This window comes from Nycticebus coucang, chromosome 4, assembly GCF_027406575.1.
Source record: "Nycticebus coucang isolate mNycCou1 chromosome 4, mNycCou1.pri, whole genome shotgun sequence".
Classification (NCBI taxonomy): Eukaryota; Metazoa; Chordata; class Mammalia; order Primates; family Lorisidae; genus Nycticebus; species Nycticebus coucang.
The window spans coordinates 20,252,106-20,276,603 of NC_069783.1; positions in this window are offsets into that span (position 1 = coordinate 20,252,106).

Sequence of the window (24,498 nt, forward strand, 5' to 3'; positions counted from 1 at the left end):
TTCTTTTACAGGTGGATATCCAGTTTTCTCACTATCATTAATTGAATAGGTTGTCTTTTCTCTGTTTTGTGTATCTGGCTATAGGTGCTTAGATTTATTTTTAGGCTTTCTACGTGGATCCATTGGTCTATGCACTTGGTTTTATGTCTGTCTCATGCTGTTTATTGACTTAAAGGTTGTAGTATGTTTTAAGTCAGGTAGTGTGTGATGTCTCCAACTTTGTTCTTTTGTTCAAGATTGATTTGGATATCCAGGGTAAATTTTAGGGTTGTATTTTTCTATTTCTGTAAAAAATGTAGTTGATATTTTGATTAGGACTGCATATAACTACCATATAATCCAGCAATCCTGCTACTGGGTCTATACACAAAGGAAATAAAATCAGTATGTGTAGGGATATGACATTATTATTCATAATATCCAAGATATAGAATCAACCTAAATATCTGACAGTGAATGAGTGAATAAAGAAAATGTAGTGTGTGTGTGTGTGTGTGTGTGTATTATTCAGCCACTAAAAAAAAACAAATAAAATTCTGTCTTGACAATATGAAGGAAATGGATCAATATTTGGAATCACACCCTCTCCCTAGACTTAGCTAGGAAGAAATAGAGCTCCTGAACAGACCAATTTCAAAGCATTGAGATTAAAGAAACAATAAAAAAGCTTTGAACAAAAAAATGCCCTGGTCTAGATGGCTTCACGCCAGAATTCTATCAAACCTTCAAGGAAGAGCTTATTCCTGTACTGCAGAAATTATTCCAAAAAATTGAGGAGGAAGGAATCTTCCCCAACACGTTCTACGAAGCAAACATCGCCCCAATACCAAAACCAGGAAAAGACACAACTAAAAAGGAGAATTTCAGACCAATTTCACTCATTAACATAGATGCAAGAATTCTCAACAAAATCCTAGCCAATAGATTACAGCTTATCATAAAAAAGTTATACATCATGATCAAGTAGGCTTCATCCCAGGGGTGCAAGGCTGGTTTATCATACGCAAGTCCATAAATGTTATCCACCATATTAACAGAAGCAGAAATAAAGACCATATGATTCTCTCAATAGATGCAGAAAAAGCATTTGATAAAATCCAGCATCCTTTTCTAATTAGAACACTGAAGAGTGTAGGCATAGGTGGCACATTTCTAAAAATGATTGAAGCTATCTATGACAAGCCCACAGCTAATATTTTACTGAATGAAGTAAAACTGAAAGTTTAGAACTGGAACCAGACAAGGTTGTCCTCTGTCACCTTTACTATTCAACATAGCGCTGGAAGTTCTAGCCAATACAAGTAGGCAAGACAAGGAAATAAAGGGAATCCAAATGGAAGTGTAGGAGGTCAAACTCCCTCTTTGCTGACGACATGATCTTATACTTAGAGAACCCCAAAGACTCAACCACAAGACTCCTGGAAGTCATTAAAAAATACAGTAATGTCTCAGGATATAAAATCAATGTCCACAAGTCAGTTGCCTTTGTATACACCAATAACAATCAAGATGAGAGGCTAATTAAAGACAAAACTCTCTTAACCATAGTTTCAAAGAAAATGAAATACCTAGGAATATACCTAACGAAGGAGGTGAAGGACCTCTATAAAGAAAATTATGAAATCCTCAGAAAGGAAATAGCAGAAGACATTAATAAATGGAAGAACATATCATGCTCATGGCTGGGAAGAATCAACATTGTTAAAATGTTTATACTTCCCAGAGCAAAATACCTATTTAATGCCATTCCTATTAAAATACCAACATTGTACGTTTTCAAGATTCGGAAAAAATGACTCTGCCTTTTGTATGGAACCAGAAAAAACCCCGTATAGCTAAGACAGTTCTTACTAATAAAAATAAAGCTGGGGACATCACCATACCAGATTTTAGGATGTACTACAAAGCCATAGTGGTCAAGACAGCATGGTACTGGCACAAAAATAGAGACATAGACATTTGGAATCGAATAGAAAATCAGGAAAGGAAACTAACATCTTACAACCACCTAATCTTCGATAAACCAAACAAGAACATACCTCGGGGGAAAGAATCCCTATTTAATAAATGGTGCTGGAAGAACTGGATATCCACATGTAAAAGACTGAAACTGCACCCACACCTTTCTCCACTCACAAAAATTGATTCCAGATGGATAAAGAAGTTAAATTTAAGGCATGAAACAATAAAAACCCTCAAAGAAAGCATAGGAAAAACACTGGAAGATATTGGCCTGGGGAAAGACTTCATGGAGAAGATTGCCCTGGCAAATGCAACAACAATAAAAATAAACAAATGGGACTTCATTAAACTGAAAAGCTTCTGTACAGCTAAGGAGACAACAACCAAAGCAAAGAGACAGCTTACACAATGGGAAAGGATATTTGCATATTTTGAATAAGACAAAAGCTTGATAACTAGGCTCTATAAAGAACTCAAATTAATCCACATGAGAAAAGCCAGCAATCCCATATATCAATGGGCAAGAGACCTGAATAGAACCTTCTCTAAAGAAGACAGAAGAATGCCTACCAAACATGAAAAAATGCTCATCATCCCTATTTATTAGAGAAATGAAAATCAAAACCACCCTGAGATACCATCTAACCCCAGTGAGAATGGCCCACATCACAAAATCTCAAAACTGCAGATGCTGGCGTGGATGTGGAAAGAAGGGAACACTTTTACACTGCTGGTGGGACTGCAGACTAATACAACCTTTTTGGAAGGAAGTATGGAGAACTCTCAAAGAACTCAGGCTAGACCTCCCATTTGATCCTGCAATCCCATTACTGAGCATCTACCTAGAAGGAAAAAAAATCCTTTTATCATAAGGACACTTGCACTAGACTGTTTATTGCAGCTCAGTTTATAATTGCCAAAATGTAGAAACAGCCTAAATGCCCACCAAGCCAGGAATGGATTAACAGGTGTTAGTGCCTTTGAAAATGAAGGATATATCATCTGTGTTGCCATACTCCATCAATTCTGAGACAGCAAGGACCTAAGGGAGTTTGGACTGGAGAAAACACAGAGGACATGTGAACTGTCAATAAATATTTGATGTGCTGTCATGTGCAACAGGGAGCAGGCTTGTTTTGTCTGTTTCTAGCAGGCAGATGTGGACTCAAGATTAGAAAGAACTTTCTAACCATTAGAATTGTTTGAAATTGAAGAAGGCAATTGCATGAGGTATTCTCCGGTGCTTGTGGTACCCACTGTATTAAAGATGAGACTGAAAGATTTCCTTTCAAAGGTATTTTACAAGAGTTCTTAAGCTGTGCACATGCTGGGAGTAGGTGATCTCCAATGCCCCTTCCAGATCAAACTAACTGAGGTCTTTTAAGGCTTACATAAGATCGGAGGTCTGGTAGGAAGAAAGGTTAACACTTCTTCCTGTTTCTCTCCCATTTCAAATGCATACCACTATCAGCATGTGCCTCTATTTTCAAGTACATTGAAAAATGTGGCCTGTAAACTGCATAATCAAGGTATACTCACATGGATTTTTTTTTTTTAAGTTTCAAAGGCCTTTTATTAACCTTATCAGTGTAGTTGGAATGTGGGAGGGGTTTGTGGAGAGTGAGGGAAGTCATTCTCTTCTATGAGTGAAAATGCAGGAGGGAGTTATGAGGGGTGAGGGGAGATATTCTCTTCTGCAGAGGTGCTGATCTTTGCACCAAGAGCTTATCTCTAGTGCCTGCCAGGACCAGGGTAGGAAACTGTTCTGATGTTTCCCAGGCTCGCTGGCCTTGAAGCATCCTAGGAGTGTGGGCAGGGGCTTGCTGTGATCATGCTGTCTGGTTCTGGACCTGCTTTCTTTCACTAGCTGTCCTCCTAAGATGGTGCTACTCTTATCAGGGTCCTGAAGATTCCTTTCCCACATGGCGATGTGTGGACATGTTAGCTTGAGAAGTCTGCTGTACCACTTAAGACACTGTCTGTCCACTGTGGCATGACTTGCACTGTTTTGTAGTTATCAGTGTCTGTTTTCTCTAAATTATGAGTTCCTTGAGGTCAGGGTTGGGTTCCTTGCCCCATTCAGGAGTCAGTCCAGGCTGCATCAACTGGAATAGAGCCCAGTTGTTTGTTTGTTTTTCTTTTTAAAATTTAATTAAGTTGCTGATTCAATTGATTTAATAGACATTGGGCTGTTCATTTAAAAACCATTCCTGAGTCACTTTGCTAAGTTACATTGCTCCAGATATTTGCCCACTCTATTTTGTTTACATATTGGATTGTTATCAATTTGTACGCAGCATCCTCATCTTCTTAGTGCCCCAAGTGTCTACAATTTGAATTTTTTTCTTTTCAGAAGTTGCTTCTGTGCCATGTTTACTTTTTTTTTATTAAATCTTTTGTACATAGATCATAAATACATTTATTACTTTTTTTTTTTTAATTGAGACAGAGTCTCACTATGTTGCCCTGTGTAGAACGCTGTGGCATCATAGCTCACAGCAACTTCCAGCTCTTGGGCTTACTCACATGGATTTTGATGCCCTCAGAAGCTCGGTTATCCTTGGTCATATAGGTTGAGCTTTCCTTATCTGAAATATTTGAATATTTATAATGAGATATCTTTGGGATAGGATCCAGGACCCATGTCAATTCTAAACATGAAATTTACTTAAATTTTTATATTCACCATATATACATATGCTGAAAGTAACTTTTTACAGTATTTCAATTAAATAAGTGAGGTGAATGATATGTTAACCAGTTTGATGTAAACATTCCAAATTGTGTATAAAATCAGCACATTGCACCCCATAAATGCAGTAATGTATACAGTTATGATCTAATAAAAAATTTTAAAAATAATAATTTTGTGCATTAAACAAGATTTGTGTAGATTTAACCATTAGAAAGCAAAGATGTCACTATCTCAGTCACCCATATGGATAATCTGCCCTTGTTTGGCATCACCGTCATTCCTGACTTTGAATTTATATGCTCTGATGAGAAATAATTAAACTTATTAACACACATGTGAAAAATTACATTTAGGATAACTTAACGGCATCATGTTGGCATTTAAAGTCCCACATTTGGAAGCATTTCAGATTTGGGGTTTTGGATTAGGGATGTTCAACCTGTATCTAATATTTTTGGTTCCCTTCTTTATTCATTTTATGTATAAACTTTTCTCTTTTCCTTAACTCTACTTCCTTTCATTCTTCTCCTTATCACATTTTGCAAAAATACCATGCTTTCTAGCATCCATTTTTGTATGGTGAAAAGCATTTCCTATTTTCCTAAAGGTATTACTAAATCTGTCTTCTGCCTCCTACTACAACAGGAATATAAAGCTGTCTTGCATCTCCAATGCGTTTTGCATTCTTCCAAAATGAGGAATCCTTATTTATCACAACACACTTGACATATTTTGGGGAGATGCATTATTTTTTATCTCTTTTTTCCACAGCTGTAATACTACATCATTATTTTTATAACTGTTCTTTAAAAGTTTGTTCCACGTCGCATGATACTGTATGAAATTTCTCAGGAGTGTTGTCTACCCAATGCCCCCATCCCACTCTCCATTTCAGTTTAGCTCAAAATCTTTCTCAAGTTCTGCCTTTTTGTGGAAGGCATCCAGTCTTCATTTAAACAAAGATTCTATTTTATTTGTATGTATACCTAATAGTGAAACTGCTGGGCAATTTATATGGTAATTCAATTTTTTTTTTCTTTTAGAAACCTCCATAATGGTTTTCATAGTGTCTATATTAATTTACATTCCCACCACCAAGTGCAAGATTGCTTTTCTTCCACATCCTCTCCAACACTTATCTTTTGTCTTTTTGATAATTGCCATTCTAACAGGTTTGAGGTAATATCTCATTGTGTTTGCATTTATCTAATGATTACTCATATTGAGCATGCTTTCATGTATCTGTTGGCCATTTGTATGTCTTCTTCTGATAAATATTTACACAGGTCTGTTGTCCATTATTTAATTGAGTTGAGTTTCTTATATATTTGAAATATTAACTCCTATTCAGAGATAAGATATGCATGCATTTTCTCCCATTTCATGAATGGTCTCTTTATTCAGTTGATTTTTCCATGGATATTTAGAAGGATTTTTGTTTGATGTAATCTCATTCTAATTTTGCTTTTGTTGCATGAGCTTTTAAGGTCAAAAAAAATATTGTCCAGACCGATATCAAGATTTTTCCTCCATTTTCTTATAGTTTGACATGTAATATTTAAGTTTTTATTTCATTTTAAGCTGATTTTTACATAAAGTGTGAGGTCAAAGTCCAATCTTTTCTGCATGTGGATATCCAGTGTTCCAAACACCATTTGTTGAAAAGATTGCTCTTTCCCTCTTGTGTGTTCTTCACAGTTTTACCCATAATTAGTTGACCATAAATACATGGGTTTATTTCTAGGCTTTCTATTACATCCTGTTGGTCTATGTGTGCATTCTTATGCCAGTATCATGCTGTTTTGATCATTATTGCCTTGTAGTACATTTGTAATCAGGTAGTACGATGCCTCAGATTTTAATGTATTGCTAAAGATTGCTTTGGCTATTAAATATGCGTTGCAGTTCCACATGAATTTTGGGATATTTTTTCCATTCCTGTATAAAAAGCCATTGAAAATTTTAAAGGATTCTATTCAATATGTAGATCACTTAGAATATTATGCAATCTTCCAATCCATGGACACGGAATATTTTACCATTTATTTGAGCCTTCTGTAATTGTTTTCATCAATATTTCACTTTTTTTCAGTATATAGATCTTTTAATTCCTCTGTTAAATTTATTCCTAAATTTTTATAGCTGCTGTAAATGGGTTTTTCTTGATTTATTTTTCAGAGAATTCATTGTTCTTGTATGAAAACACTGTTGATTTTTGTTTGTCAGTTTTGTATCCTGCAAATTTAAAAAGTTATTTATTGGTTATAAGAGGTTTTGGACATAATCTTTAGGGTTTTCACTATAATATCATTTATGAACAGAGACAATTTAACTTCTTCATTTCCAATTTGAATGACTCTCATTTTTTAAAAACTCTAATTGCTCTTGCTAGGACTTCAAATACTATATTAAATATAAATATTAATAGTGGTCATTCTTATCTCTTTCCTAATATTAGAGGAAAAGCTTTTGCTTTTCATATGTAACCTCTATTATGTTAAGTTTTTATCATAAAATGTTCACGTTTTTTCTTTTCTTTCTTTTTTTTTTGTTTGTTTTTTTTGTTTGTTTTTTACACAGAGTCTCACTCTGTTGCCCTGGATAGAGTGCCATGGTGTCAAAGTTCACAGTAATCTCAAACTCTTAGGCTTGAGCAATCCTCTCACCTCAGCCTCCCAAGTAGCTGGGAGTATAGGCACTCACCACAAAGCCTGGCTAGATTTTCTATTTTTAGTAGAGATGGGGTCTCCCTCTTGCTCAGGCTCATCTCAAATTCCTGAGCTCGAGCAACCAACCTGCCTCGGCCTTCCACCCGAGTGCTAGGATTACAGGTAGGAGGCACCATGCCCAGCCAAATGTTTAATTTTTTAAATACTTTTTCTATACTTTTGAGATATGATAGTTTTTTATTTATTATGTTAATATAGTATGTCATATTTATTGATTTGTATATATTAAACTATCCTTGCATTACTGGGATACATTGTAATAATTATGATGAAAGATTTCTTTTGATGTGTTTTTGAAAATGGTTTACTAGTGTTTTCTTGAGCATTTTTGCATTTATTTATCAGGTGCATTGGTCTGAAATTTTTGTTACTTTTAGTGTTCATTTTTGGCTTTGATATCAAGATAATGTTGGCCCTGTTAAATTAGTCCTATTACATTTTTTTGTGAAAGTCTTAGAAGGACTGGCATTAATTCTTAAAATATTTGGTATACTTTACCAGTTAAGCCATCAGGTCTTGGAATTTATTTGTTAGAAAGTTTAGACTGATTCAAGCTCATTACTGCTTATTTTTCTGTTCATATTTTATTTTTCATGATTCAATCTTGGTAGCTTGTATATTTCTAAGAATTTATCAATATTATCTACATTATCCAATTCATTGGTGTATAATTTTTCACAGTAGTTCTTATGGTTTTTTGAATTTATGTGGGCACCAGGCTCACACATCCACTGATGCAGTCACCTACTACTGACCTGAAGACTCATGAGACAATAGACTTTGCCAAATGCCCACTCAGAATCTCCTGATCAATTGATTGGTAGAGTAATGGTAAAGGGCTTTCTCTAGTGTAGCCAGTATGTAAAGCATGAAAGACATATCTACTTCTGTAAGGGTGAAGATAGAAATTTTATTCAGAAATCTGAACTAAGTTTGCATTGTATATAAAGAAATTTTTAAGTTATGCCAATCTAAAAACAAAGAATGGCAGACTGACATGTGTTTGTTGTGTTTGTTTAATTATTAATTGATTGATTGAATCAATCTATCCTTCATTTTTTTTTTTTATTTTGAGTAAACATATCCTAAGAGCTAAGCTAATTTATAGGCTATCTTGATGAATAGGCTAAAAAATCATTCTTGTCTTCATAAAATTTAAATTCTGATAGAATGAAAACCATTATTTTCACTCTTTTATCTACTTTAATCTGTAAACTGCCTTTTTGTTTCTTGCATATGTTGCCAATATTACTCCATCTGTTTTTAGTGATTCATGATGCCTATGAAGTCCTCATTAATTATTTCTTCCCTCTGTGTTGAGATTATGCTTAGCAAGTTCTTCTCTATAAAAAAATCTAGGCAGCTATATTTACTTCTGGTATTTTTGAGTTTAAATAATATATTTAAACACTTAGGCATAATTGTGATAATGATCCTCATTTCTCTTCTCAACCAAATAGCTAACTGATTATTCTAACATAATGTCTTAAATGTAATATTTTTACTCATTGATTTTAAATGTCTTTATTGTTACTATGTTTTAATTTTTGGATATGTATTCAGATGTTATTAAGGAACTTATTCTTTTTATTTATATATTTTTCAGGATCTTTTAAAATATATTTAATTATCATCAATTCACAATATATTTTAATACCTGCATTCCCTAATTTTCTTTTTATATTGGCCAAGTTATTAAAATAAATTAGGCTCTTTTAAATGTTACCGCAGTTTGATTCAGAATGATAGATAGCAAGTAATAATAAAAAATGAGGAGAGGCAATATTCCAGGAAAAATGACTAAATGTTTTTAGATGATGATTAAGGGAACTACATTAATACAGAGCAATACAAGTATAAAAATTCATGGCCTGTATTATTAGAGATAAGACTGAAGAAAGTGTATGAAAAGTTCTTTATGGCATTGGCCTTGGGAAAGAATTTATGAAGAAGACACCATTGGTGATTTCAGCAACAACAAAAATAAATAAATGGCACCTGGTCAAATAAAAAAGCTTCGGCACAGCTAAGGACACAACCAACAAAGAAACAGACAACCTTTAGACTGGGGGAAGATACTAGCATGTTACAAATCTGACTAAGGGCTAATAAATAGCATCTACAAAGAACCAAAGCAAATTAACAAGAAAAGAGCAAACAACCCCATTAATTATTGGGTAAGAGACATGAACAGAGTCTTTCTCAAAGAGGACAGATTAATGGCCAAAAAACACATAAACAAAAATGCTTATCAACCCTAATCATCAGAAAAATCCAATGAAAACTGTTTTGAGATATCACCTAACCCCAGGGACAATAGCCCACATCGCAAGGTCCCAAAGCTGCAGATGCTGGTGTGGGTGCAGAGAGAAGGGAACACACATGCACTGTTGATTGGATTGCAAACTAATATGGCCTTTTTGCAAAAAAATATGAAAAATCCTCAAAGAGCTAAAAATAGATTGTCCATTGATCCTATATTACCATTAGTAGGTATCTACTCAGAAGAAAAAAAAATCATTTTATCATAAGGACATTTGCACTTGAATATTCATAGCAGTTCAATACACAATCACCATAATGTGGAAACAATACATAAATGGTTTAATATATTGTAGTATATGTAGACCATGAAAAACTATTCAGGCATAAAAGGATGGAGACTTTGCATCTTCTCTATTTACCTGAAAATACTATGTTGAAACCAGTAAATAAACAACAGGCCCATACAAGAGAATAACACATTTAAATTCAAGAAGAGAGAAAAGGGATTTGTAAATTCCCACCTAATGGGTAATATGAAAGGGTTTATGGCACACTACCCGGGTGAAGGACTCAGCTGCAACTTGGACTTTATCTTAGAAATGCAAACAATGTAACCTAATCATATGCACCTTTATATTAATGCCTCTAAAAAGTCTGCAAAAGTATCATAGGGCTAACAGAGGGCATTTGTTAGTAAACTTAAGACTGGTTACTCTGACAAATTACCCAAACATTAAAATCTTTACCAGTAAGAGTTGAATTTTCATCCATGAAGATTTCACTCTGGGTCAAAAAACATTTCTTGAGGGTCTTCCTCTGATTGGTGGACTGAGCAATCCAAGCTTCTTCCCTTTTCTGATCTCACCCTGTTATGGTTCTTTGGCTGCTCAGATATGGTGAAAGAGGAAGATTGTGGGGTATTCATGAAATGTTTTTAGGGTCAAGTGTAGAAAAGGCACATATATCTTATCCTTAATGCTTTACTTCCAGAAACAATAAAATGAAGTTAAAAACATACACAGGTTCACATTTATATTTTAGATTCAATATACATAAAATTTCTTTTTAAATCGTGATAAAAATTTTAAATGACTCCACTCAGTTTCTACACTTATGTCACTGTGGACCAGTCAGAATCACTTTATGAAAAGGCAGTGTTCCATAGACCACATTTTGAATAATACTGGCACATAAACTTTTGGCATATTTCCCATTGTCTGGAACACAATGACATCATCTTAACCTTACTGTAAGAGAGGTTTGGAAATGTTTTCTCTTGTGCCCAAGAAAAGGAAATAGATTGGTGTGCATCTAGTCTATCTCTGCCACAGAAATTCAATTTAAATTAGATTTATGGCATGTATAAGTTAATGTTCTTTTATCACAAACTATTGCCTAAATAACACTCTGAATATCTTCTTGGCATGACAAATTTAGTCATGATTTGATGAGTTTCTATAACACTTTACTTTTCTAATTAAAGCATATAATATGAAATAATAAAAGTACTTTTTATGTATCTGACTGTCCCACTAAATCACCAAAGGCTAGTGTTCCACCAACTAGTAGTACAGTCTTGTTTGGCTTATAGAAAACCTTCAATAGATATTTAGAATTAAGCTGAATTAAATAACATTCAGTATGATGTTACTGATATTGAATGTGACATTATTTAATATTTTGGACAGGTCCCTCTCTCATCAGGTTGGATGAGGGATTGATAAGGATGTTGACAAGACTTCAAGTAATAAGATCACTTGGGGAATTATTTTTAGTAGTTTCAATTAAATACAGTAAGAGTCTTAATTAAAAAATTATGGATATGGGATCAAATGGAAGGTCGGCTTTTAGTTCTTTGAGAATTCTCCATATGCCTTTCCACAGAGGTTGTATTAGTTTGCCATCAAAGTATCCAATGTACTCAATACTAATGTGAAACTGATATATAAACAACTATATGCCCACATGAAAGAAAAAATCCCAAGTACAGTGCAGTGAGGGAAGGTGGTATGAGGGAGGGTGATTGTTGAGATCTCACGTAATGTGCATAATATGAGGGTATTCAAAACACTCTCTGGGTGAGGGGCTCAACTACAACTTGAACTTTACCTTACAGTTGAAAACAATGTAACCTAAACATTTGTACCCTCATATTAATCTGAAATAAAAGTGAAAAGAAAAAGAATATGAAGGTGAAAGGATGGAGTTATTTTCAACAAAGCTTTCTAGAGTTTGAGTAAGTAAAGATTCCTTTACTGATTGATGATGCAGAGTGTAAAAGGGATGCTCTCAAATTTCTAGTTTTTAGAGCTAGTTGTATTTGATCTCATTGACATAAAGGAATACAGGAAGATACGAAGGTTTCTAATATACATAAGATCTTTTTCTTTATTGGAAACATTTCATTTCTTTTATATATAAAACATCTGAAGCAAATATAACAAAACTACTGCAGAGGAATACATTAGTGTTTGTAACATTAGTTTTTTCAATATTTTTTCATTTTGGATTACTTTTATTTTCAAAATATGAAGGGTGTACAAATGTTTTTGGTTGCATGGATCACTTTTGCAATGCTTGAGTCATGACTATAAGTGTGTACATCACCCTATAATGTCTATTGTACCTGTTAGGTAGGTTTTGTCCCTTCCCCTCCCCACTGCTTGATTCCCACTGAGTTTTACTTCCCTCAGTATGCATGTATACTTATCAATTAATGCCAGCTTAATAGTGAGAAGCAAACATCACATGTGTATCCACCACATTCTGGAAATACTTCACTTAGGAAAATGGTTTCCCATTGAATCCAAATTGTTGCAAAAGCCATTACTTCATCCTTTCTTATGGTTGATATTACTCCATGGTATACACACATCACACATGTTAATCTACTCATGAATTGATGGGCACTTGGGTTGATTTCATATCTTTGCAGTTGTGAATTGTGCTGCAATAAACATTCAAGTGCAAGTGTCTTTTTATAAAATGATTTATTTTCTTTTGGATACATAACTAGTCATAGGATTGGTGGGTAGAATAGATCTACTTTTAGTTCTTTGAGAAATTCTATTTTCCATAGAGATTGTATTAACTTGAAGTTCCATTAACAATGTATAAGTGTTCCTTTCTCTCTGCCTCCATGCCAGCATCTATTTTTCTTTCTTCCTTCCCTTCCTTCCCTTTCTTACCTTCCTTCCCTCCCTCCCTCTCTCTCTTGCTCTTTGTTTCTCTTTCTTTCCTCCTTTCCTTCCTTCTTTCCTTTCCTTTCCCTTCCCTTCCTTTCCATTCCCTTCCCTTCCTTCCCTTTCCTTCTTTTCTCCCCTCCCTTCCTTTTCTTTCTTTCTTTCTTTCCTTCCTTCCTTCCTTTCCTCCCTTCCTTTCCTTTCTTTCTTTTTCCTTCCTTCTTTCCTTCTTTCTCCTTCCTTCCTTCCTTCCTTCCTTCCCTCACTCCCTCCCTCCCTCCCTCCCTCCCTCCTTCCTTCCTTCCTTCCTTCCTTCCTTCCTCCCTCCCTCCCTCCTTCCCTGGCTCTTGCTTTCTTTTTTCTTTTCTTTCCTTTTCCTTTTCCTCTTCCTTCCTTCCTTTTTTCTTTCTTTCTTTTTTGGTCTTTTGCCCACTTTTTACTGTTTTTTTTTTTTCTTGCTGATTTGATGGTTTCTTTGTAGATTCTCAATATTAAACTTTTATTGGATGTATACTTTGTGAATTTTTTCTCTTATTTTGCAGGTGGTATATTTTCTTTGATAATTTCCTCAGCTATGTGAAGCTTTTTAGTTTAATCAAAACCTATTTGTTTATTTTTGTTATTGCTGTAATTGCCATCGGGCAATTCTTTGCCAAGGCCTATATCTAGAATTAGATGTTTACATTAGATGCTTACATTTTTTTCTAGAATTTTATGGTTTTATGCCTTACACTTAATTCTTTGATCCATCTTGAATTAATTTTTGTGTGTGAGGAGAGAGATGGATCCTGCCTCATTCTTCTGTTTGTGGTTATCAAATTTTTCCAGGATAATTTATTAAATAAGGCTTCTTTTCCCCAATGTGTGTGGAAACCTATAGTTGGCTATAGGCAGGTAGTTTGTATCTGGGTACTCTAATGTGTTCCATTAGTCAATGTCTCTATTTTTGTGCCAATACCATGCTGTTTTGGTTACTGTATCCTTATAGTATAGTTTGAAGTATGGTAATGTGATTCCTCAAGATTTGTTCTTTTTGCTAAGATTACTTTGGCTATTTGAGCTAGTTTCTGGTTCCAAATGAACTATATAATTTTTTTTTTTTTAAGATCTGGGAAGTATGATGTTGGTATTTTGAAGAGGATTAAAGGAATCTGTAAATAATTTTGTGTAGTATGGACATTTTAACAATGTTGATTTTACTGATTTTTGATCATGATATTTTTTGTCCAATTTTTTGTGGCCACTGCAGTTTCTTCCTCAGTGTTTCATAGTTCTCCTTGTAGAGCTCTTTCACCTCCTTGGTTAAGTATATTCCTAGTATATATTTTTGTAGGTATTGTGAATGATATTGAGTCTTTGATTTGACTCTAAGTGGATTGTTATTGATATATAGAAATGCTACTGATTTATATACATTGATTTTGTATCTTAAGACTTTGATGAATTTATTTATCAATTCAAAGAGTCTCTTCATAAAGGCTTTGTGGAATTCTGGATGTAAGATCATAAAAAATATGTAGGTTTGAGTAGAAAACTATATTAATGTGATTGGTTTGGGATATGCTGAACTTGAGGCATCTGTAGAGCAACATACTATAGTTTCTTTGAACTTCCTATTGGGAAGTCTGTGTAATATTTTGTAAGTCAAAGTGGACTATTATAATAATGTGTTATAATATATTTTTACAAATACATAAATATAAAAGAAAAATCCTAAACTCCAGAATTGAACTATAGACCACTACTGACCCTCTGATGGGTAGAGATAAGAACAGCAAAATTAGAACAGACCCAATGTGGGGTATAAAGACCACCGGTTGCCTTTTAATACTTACTAACCTACTCCTTAGATCCTTTGACACTTTCTTCTGATTCCTCTTTAGACATTACCTTCCCAATGACTCTCACACCTCCTACCAACTAAACCTACTTCCCAACTGCTTATATTCCCTTATAAATCCGATGTTAAATGTTTCCACTCCCTCCTCTCAATTCCTATGGCTCTTCGTTAGCACCTTGATCACCACATGCATATTATTTTACTTTTCACTCTAGCCATTTATGGGCTTGTTTAATCCCACTAGTAAATTATCAATTTTTTTTTGTCTATTGCTCCCTCCTCAAACACAGAGCAATACCTCTATTTCATTTAACAATGTATATCCTGAACTATTTGTCAGAATATCCAAAAATGTGTTTACCTGAATCATTGTATTCGGAATTCAATTGAATAATTCAGGAATTTATCAAGCAGAGGCCCCAAAGGAGTGAGACTATGGGAGTGTCAATCATAAAAAAAAGATAGGCTTTGGAAGAAAAGTAGGGAATTGCATGTCTTACTCTTATATTTTCACTTGAGGGCACATGTCATGGAGTAAACATTCTCTTTTTGCTTGTTACACATTTTTCCTTGTGGTGGGAAAAATATGTTACTTAGTTGATGAGTTTTGAAAAAAAAAAAAGAAAGAAATGAGTCTGAATGGTTCAATCTCAACCCTCCTGTTTTTTTTTTTTTTTTTTTTTTTTCTTGGCTCCTGCTTTCAAATCTGTCTGGCTACAGAGAAGTTGCATTGTGGTTCACCCTTCTGCATGAGGAAGCTTAACAAGTCAGGTTCTTCCTCTGATGGAGAGGCTTGAAGTTGCACCTGATATCAAGGATGGGGAAATAAAGAGATCATATTCACTAAAAGAATATTTGCAAGCCCAGTTAGCCACAGTCCCGAGAACATATTCTTTAATCAGTTTTTATTAGAAATGGAATTAGTTGTTTTGATAGTAAACTCCTGTGTTTTATTTTTTCATTGATTCCAATGTCAGAAGAAATATATGGCAGGCAGAATTCTAAAATGGCCTCCAAGAATGCCTACTCACTCCCCTTATAGTCATATCCTACATAATCCCTGAGAATTTAAATATGATGAATTTTGTACCCATGATTAAGTTATATTAGAATGCATACTCTAGTTAGGGAAATGGATTACCCACGTGGACAAAACTGAATCACACGATCCATTTGAAAATATAGAGATTTGTGTTGTTTTTTTGTTGTTTTGTTCTCTTTTGTTTTGTTTTCCTAACTGGTAACAGGAAAGGAAACCAGAGACTCAAAGCAAAAGAAGGATTAAGGTTAAGTGTTTCATCACTGGCTTAAAGATGAAGGAAAACAAATAACAAGGAATATAGGTAGCATCTGAGAATAGAAAACATTCCAGCAAAGTGACTAGGACTTCAGTAATATAACTGGGAGGAACTGAGTTGTGCCAATGAAAAAGCGGGCTCAGAAGAGGATATTCCCTGAGAGCCTCTATGTGAGACCCCAACAAAACTGATACCTTGATTTCAACTGGTGAAACAAAGAACTCAGTCACATCATGCTGTGGCTTCTGACTTATGGAACTGTGAACTCAATTGTGAAGGAGTGTTATTGTAAGCTGCTAATTTACATATGTATAGACTTTAAACATTTAAAAACTCTACAAAAAGAAGATTTAAGTACAATAGAGGCCCTAGGATAATTTTTTCATCTCTTCGAATTCTCCCAGAAAATCAGGAAAAGAAATAGGACAGCCTAAGAAGACTTATTATATTAATAATAAGTCTTAGTTTGTTATCTCGTTAACTAGCTTGTTGTAGATGCATTTAGTTATCTTGTTAACTAGCTTGTTGTATATGCATCTACAACAAGCTAGTTAACAAGATAAGTCTCTGTGAACTACATACATAAATGGTTAAGAACAGAACAATAGCTAAAGACATATCAGTATTAATGTCTGTGAAAATGTAAGTAGAAAGATAGCAGCTGGGCTTCTGACAGCCCTTTCCAATAGCTATTCCTCAAATAGTGTGGCAGGTCTATTTGAGAACAGAAGCCAACACATGTCAGAATTCCTTAGAATCCAGGTGCTGAGGGATGTAAGAGCAAGGTGTCTCTCATTCCATATAGTCTGACAACACTGGAGCAGGCTAGAATGCTTTGAATGTTTTTTCCCTCCAATGTGGTACCTATTGACAAGTACTTCTAATTCAGACCTTAATGTCCTTCAGGTCTGGAAAATTTTCTTGATTTATTTCTTTAATAATTTTTCCCTATGTTTTCTCTGTTTTTTTTTTTTTTTTAGCATTATGTTCCAATTTTTTTCCTGATGCTTAAATTTTTGTTTTCATATTTTTTGATTAATAAATAATAAATCCTTGATTAAAAATTAATACTTAATTTTCCCTGAGTGTTAAACCTTCTTATACACAGGCCAAGTCTTTTCCTTATTTCTTATAATATATGAATTTTTTTTATTATTATTGTCATCATTTCATATGGTCCTGTGTTTTCTGAATATTCTCTATTTTCTTTGATTTCCTTTTTGTCCTTCACTCTAGACTTTTGGAAATTTAGAAAAACAACAAAAAACATTTTTCCCCTTATATAATTTCAGATATAATCAAGAAATTAGATGTAGGAGGCAGATAAATGGAGATCAAAGTGACCTTTATAATTCTGATCAAACAAATCAGATAAGTCTATATAACTTCAGCCAAGAGGATTTTCTAATACTGCTCACTGCCTCTGCAGGCTTCTTTCAAGTCTAGTTGTAACTATGCTTCTCAAGGGTTATTGCTTTGTTCAAGTACAGATTAGTGGTGAAGAAGGAAGAACATTATGACTACCAATTATTAATACACCAATTGAAGTCACCACCCTGTCTCTCAAACTGCCAACAGGTATTAAAAAATCAAAGGGTAAGAATCTAGTTGTCTCACTTCCTAGATACCTTCCTACACGGAAATACTAGGCCAGCTGACAAGAAGTTCCTGGGCAGTTCATTCCCAAAAGGTTTTTCAATAATGTTATAATCTTTGTTGCCCATTTATGTTTATGAGTAAAGAACTAAGATGTTGATTAAACCTTACAGTATGTGTGTATGGGGTGTGTTGGGGGCTTGATTACTGGTAAACTTCACGCCAAGGTGATATGGAAGGCAAAATTTAGGGAAAATCCCCATTACTAATTTAGTTCGATCTGCTACCACATCAATTAAATCCTCCAACAGTTTTAATTAATTTTTCTATTTACAAACATAAATGCATCTGACTTTTATAACTATTTGGTACCTACACTATTAGTTTTGTTCGTGTTCTATTGCATAGATCAGGCTACCCCTGAGTTTTCCTGACCACTGGTTCAGATTTGAGCTATCTCCCATCTAGGACTCTCATCCCTATCTATTTGTTTTATAGCTTATAAAATTGTGTAGCTACTGTTTTCTCACTCTTTGTATTTTTGGCATATGGAAAATCCATTACCGCCCCTGTGTTGGCATTTTAGTACAGAGGTAAGGTAAACGGATTTGTTCAGCCCATCATGTTTAACCACAAGTTTGATCTCAATATTTAGAAAGCAGACACTGTCAGGATATTAGTCCACAGGTGGGGGATATGGAAGCCCTCTCTCAGAGCTCGCTCCTGCCAGGATCCATCTATGTGAGGTCTATTGGCTCTGTCCACTCAGTGTTTGATTCTTATCAAAATGACTACTACTTATATACACATCTTTAGAAAATATTTCATAAAGGAAGAAATTTGGAACAGCAAAATATGGTTATCTGTAAAAAGTGGAATTGATGGGGGGAGAATCTTTCACTCTTTCTTGTGTGCATAGTTATTGCATATCATTATGATTAAACTGGCTATATATAATTAAAATAATTAAAAGTATAAATCAAAGTTTTAAAATCAAAAGCTAGGAAAAAAGCGGGAATAAAGAAAAGCAGAAATGAAAGAAAGAAAGGAGAAGTTCTTTATAATACAGAGTCATGCTTATGTACCACGATGGCCATTTCATCCATAATGATTATGATGCTGGTGATGATGATAATAACATGATGGTAGTGATGACAACAGTGATGAAGACCACTATTGCCTTCAGTTTTACTTTGGATTTGAATAGCTTTGGGTTTTTCTGCTTTACTGCCTCACTGGTCCATATTTTCTCTCAGTTCTAACTAATCTTTGTTCATGGTTCTTTGCTAAATACCAATGAAATTCATAGATCTTTGCAACCTTAATATGTAACAAAATTCAGTGCAAAAGCCTGGCTTATATAACTTTGAATTCAGACCTTGACAACCAGACAAGGATTTATCTCATGCATATGTATTAATTTTAAGTGCTTTTCTGTAACAGTCATTTGACATTTAATATACCATAATTGTATTATTAAATTTAAATTCATATTTGCAATTCTAAAAGCACTACTGAACTTTATGGGTGAAAAATACATTCTCCTTCACCTTGGTCCCTTACCAACCTGCCAGTTCCTCTCTAGGCTTTATTTTCTTTGCTACCCAATCCCTGATGGAGTCTCCTCTTCTTTCCTCAATTACAAATTCTCTTACTTTCTTACTTTATTTTTTTATTTCTTAACATGCTCTCTTTTTCTCTCTCTGTAATTCATGTTAGTTTACTCTTAGCTTTCTTCTTCTGCTGCAGAAGTATCCATTGCAATCAGTCCCTCACATAACCAAATCCATCTCTCCCCTGTGGGGTCACTGCAGGATACTGCCAGTGACTTCCACGCATCATCTTTGAGCCTTCAGCATATTTAAGGGAGCTTTTCCAAACATGAAAGTGGCTGTCACTGAGAAAAGGCTGCTCAAGCTTCCAATCATAATCCTTTCAGGATGGGGACAGAAAGGATGCTGAATGTGGGAAGCTGTGGGAAAAAATGACCAATGCAACCTTTGAGTCTCTCCCTTTCTTCTTTAGGACATAGCCTCTCCCTTCTTAATCCCTTTGCTCTAATACCTAATTTTAAAAAGCGCCACCAGATCTCTCACTCTCCCCTAATAACACTTTGTTTTTTAGACCTTTTATAATGTTAAATGTGGAAGTAAGTCTTAAACATTATTTATTTGACATTAGAATTTTGATCAAAAATAAAACAGAAGTCCAGAGAACTTAAGTCTTGGATCAACTTCCAGGTGACCAGTGGTAGAGTTGGTTCCAGGACCCTAGTCTCTGATTTACACTTGCGTGTTCTCCTGTCATTGTTCCCACCAATTCCATCAGCTTCAGCCACATGAGTTTTACAGTGAGTCTCCTTTCAAAGCCTGTGTTTTCTCTAAGAACCTGCATCTCCTTTTTTCCCTGCTGGGCACAACTACTCCAACTTTCCCTCATGGAGGTAAGTCCTAGGTATCCTTCAATACGAAAGTCAAGTTTTACCAACTGAGAAAATCTTTCTTGACCTTCGTCTGCTACTTATCTCCCTATGATTGACTTTTGTGCCACTTTTCTGCATTCTATTAGCAACCTGACTATAGTTCTTATGGCATTCAATTGTCTATTTGTCCCCCTACTAGAGTATAAGCTCCTTGAGGTCAGATTCTACCCTGTTTCCCTGAAAATAAGACATCCTCTGAAAATAAGACCTACTTACAGGAAAGATAAGGCATCCCCTGAAAATAAGACCTAGCGCATCTTTGGGAGCACACCTTAAAATAAGACACTGTCTTATTTTTGGGGAGACAGGGTATGCATTATTCAACTTTCCATTTTCAAAACATGGCACAGAGCCTGCCCTAGAAGGATTTCAAAATGTTTGCTAAATTGAGAAATTAATGTAGCTAATCTCACAAATTCTCATAATCCCACTACTAAGCTCTATCAGTAAAAATCAAAACAAAACAAAACAAGTATTCCCCTTCATCTTGGTGCCTTTCCATCCACCAGTTGTTCTCCAGTCTTTGCAATGTCTGCTTTCTTATCCTCATCAGAATCCCATTTTATTTTTTCCCCTTTAGTTCCTGAACCTCCTTCATTTTCCCATTTATTAATGTTCTCTTTCCTTTCTCCCTGCAATTTATACTCACTCAGTCGATGCTTTTCTTTTTGAAAGGAAACAAAATTTCCTTTCTACATGGAAATGTCCAGCGCTTCCACTTACTGCAAAGCATGTTCCTGTGACCAGCCCCCACCCCTAAACCACAGTAATACCTCATTCACTACATGGGGCAATTTTCTTCTCCAGAGAAATAATCTTGTTAGTTTCTAATCCCCAGGTTAGGAAAGAGTCGATTTCAGGAAGAGCTCAGTTTCCCTGGTATTATTGATATCTGAAAACCCTTGGCAAAAGTTATTCTGAAAAGATTCCTTAAGGGTCTAAATATTTATTTTTATTTTTTATTAAATCATAGCTGTGTACATTAATGCAAGCATGGGGTACAATGTGCTGATTTTATACACAATTTGAAATATTTTCATCGAACTGGTTACCCTAGCATTCATGGCATTTTCTTAGTTATTGTGTTCAGATATTTATATTCTGCATATAGTAAGTTTCACCTGTACCCTTGTAAGATGCACCGTAGGTGTGGTCCCACCAATTACCCTTTCTCCACCTGTCTTCCCTCCTCCCCTCCCCCTTTCCCCATATTCTTGTTCTGTAATAGGGTTATAGCTTTCATATGAAAGCTATAAATTAGTTTTCTAGTAGGTCTGAGTACATTGGATGCTTTTTCTTCCATTCTTGAGATACTTTGCTAAGAAGATTTTCCAGCTCCATCCACGTAAACATGAAAGAGGTAAAGTCTCCATTTAAACTCATCATTATCTCTTTCTTTCTCTGCCAAAACTCCTGACCTGTAGGCCTAATGAAGATATAATAAATAGGTATCATTGCTTCCCTTCTCTCCTTCTTTCTAGAAACTTCCAGGTTTTCTGTTCATTTCAACCAACCAACATATCAATCTAGGATGTTACAGCACCCACCTTGCTCTTGTTCCTTTGGGTTTCAACATAATATGAGGGTTTACTTTTTTAAAGTTCTTTGTTATAGAAAATATTTTATTTTCCCTCCCAATGGCACTTCAACTTAAAGGAATATTATACTTTCCATGTGCCTTGCTTTGGCTAAATAAATATGAACAGAGTGATATTTGTCACTTCTGAGTAGATATTTTCATAGGTTACCACTATTCCTTTTTCTTCTTCCACAAGACTAGCAAGACTCAACAGAGGGGTTAGTCCATGAACAACATGGACAACATGAAATGGAGCTCCACCAAACCCACTGCAAACATATAGCAAGAATAAGAAATAAGGTGTGTTAACATAGACCACTGGGATTGTGGCTATAGCAAAGTGCATCCTGTCATATACACATGTGAATAATGCACAAGTAAATTTTTAACTGAAGTGACAGGTGGACACAGTTGTGCAATGCACTTCCATTCAATGTGACTGATGTTCCATAGTCATGGAAAGGCCAGGATAGCTCACTGACAATGTTTGATCATTTTTTTTTTTTTTTGCTATAGTCATCATGTCTTATGGCTTGGGCACTGCCAGGGAAGTTCTGGAGACATATTGGTACTCCCATCTGTGATATAGGACACTGAGTCTCAAGGAAGATTACCCTGAGATGATAGCAGACTTGAGAGATGGAGTAATGAACTTCAATATGAACCCAGGCCAATAATGTTTAAGGCTAAAGTGTTGGATGACAGACAAAAATCTAATAAACATAGCCTAATTTCCCCCAGTCTAGTTTTCATATAACATATCTTGAAATGTCAGATACATTCCTCTGGGACAAATAGATGAAGCTTGTTGTGATATACCATTTCTCCAACAGGTCATCTAGATGAAAAACTGTAAAACTGTATGGAGCTTCAATAAAGTTTATAGAAGTTCATTGATGACAGACCCATAAACAGTGATTAGAAAAAGATAGGCCACTTCAGCCTGACACTGAGCTTCAGATATCAAGAACAGGAAAGATAAGCTCACCATGGGCACCCCCTCTGAGATGGCATAGTCTCCAGAAGGTGGATGTAGAGTTGAAGCTAGGGTGGCATTTATACTCTTCTTAAAATAGCAAAAGAGTTTGTCACTCAACTGGTAGTGGATTTTCTTTTTTGCTTTTACATTTGCTACGTGAAAGCTGCCTTTATATGAGTGTCACCAGCTTGTCATTTTATAAATCACTGCTTCCTTGGCAAATAGATATGTGCATCGGTGAGACTGTCCTTTTTTGCATAAGTCTCATAAATCAACATCACTGAACAATTTCCAGCATAGGTAGTCTTTTAAATTTAAAATTGAAAAACATAAAAATGGAGAATGTGATATGGGGAAGAAATCTCTGAAGAAATTATGTGTATTTGTTTGAGAGAGTGAGAGAAAGAGAGAGAGATTGAGCCAGAGAGAGTGTTACCCTCATATAGATGCTCTGAGTTATGAGCCTGCAGGCTCAGCAATGCTTGGAGGATAAGGACAAAGGTGAAGTTTTCCTTTCATGTGGCAAAGCTTTGTTCTTTGTGACCCCCCAAAAGGAAGGTCAGTTTTGTTGTTACCTCAGGTATCACTGGACTTTACTAGTCTTCCTTAAACTGCATGTTCATGAACAGAAGAACATGATGAATGTGATGTCCAAAGAAGGTGACAAATGAATTAATTTAAACTAAAAATAGTGATAACTTGAGCTTATTGATGGCTCTGTTGGGTACTTTATAAACACCCTACCTATAACAGCAAGTACAATACTCATAGAAAGTCTCTGAGATAGTCACTGTTGTCATTGAAAGGGAAACTGAGGCATAGAGCTATTATTAAGTATCTCAGGCAACTTTGTACAGCCAATAAGTGGCAGGGCAGTCTGGACATGGACCCTGTGGCTCCAGAGCCTATGTTTCTCCAGCAGTGAAACAATCATCTACCTACAGATACTCTCAAGTTGAGAAATGAACTCCACGGGCAGGGTTCTGTTTTATTTGATGATGAGTGTAGAAATACTTGGAATGTGGTTTCAGATTTGAGATTGCCCTTGACTTTGCTTTCAAATTCTTTCCAAAACAGATTGTATTTTGTGTGAAATTCTAAAGGGGATAGGATTGACCATGACTCCCAAAGGGATACAGGCATTAGGCCAAGTTCAGTCTAATAATTTCTGGACAGACTCAAGGTTGCTCCTGAAAGCCTGAAACTTGGATAATACAATGGGAATGAATTTTGAGAAGAGCCTGGGACCAAAGTCTACTCTACCATATTTCACAATTGGTGTATGATATAGGGAGAAATTGTTTCTCCATTCTTTGGCTTGATTACTAACCTGTAAAACAGAGAGAATAATACTGGTCTCATAGAGCTTCCTGGTGAAATTATATATTCTTGGCCCTTAGTAAACATGAACAAAAGGTAGTCATTATTAAATTTCAGCCTGAGTGTTTGCCTTCTTGTCCTTTATTCATGGGTTCTACGTTCTAGGATTAGGGTCTCAGAGCTTTACGAAAAGCCTGTTATGATGAGATAGAGTATCACTAAATTTTCGACTAAAATCACAAGAAAAGGATTTACTGGGAAGGGCCACTTATGGAAGAAAGTCTATCTTCTCTTTAATTCTTTAAAACAAGAACATTTTGAGTCAAACTAAAGATGCACATCTCATACACACAAATATATTTTTATAGTGGTCAGGGTAATGAGGTGGCAACTTGAATATTGCACACCTTAGCGAGACAGAATGAACAGAGAATATAGGTTACATTTGAAAGTGTCCTCAGACCCCCGTGTGTCTTGCAGAACCTTCCTGCCTGGTTGAAGGAACAGGCAGGCTGTTCCAGTGGCTACTCCGTTTCTTCATTTCTCCTTGTGGATAGAGCAGAGATTCTCT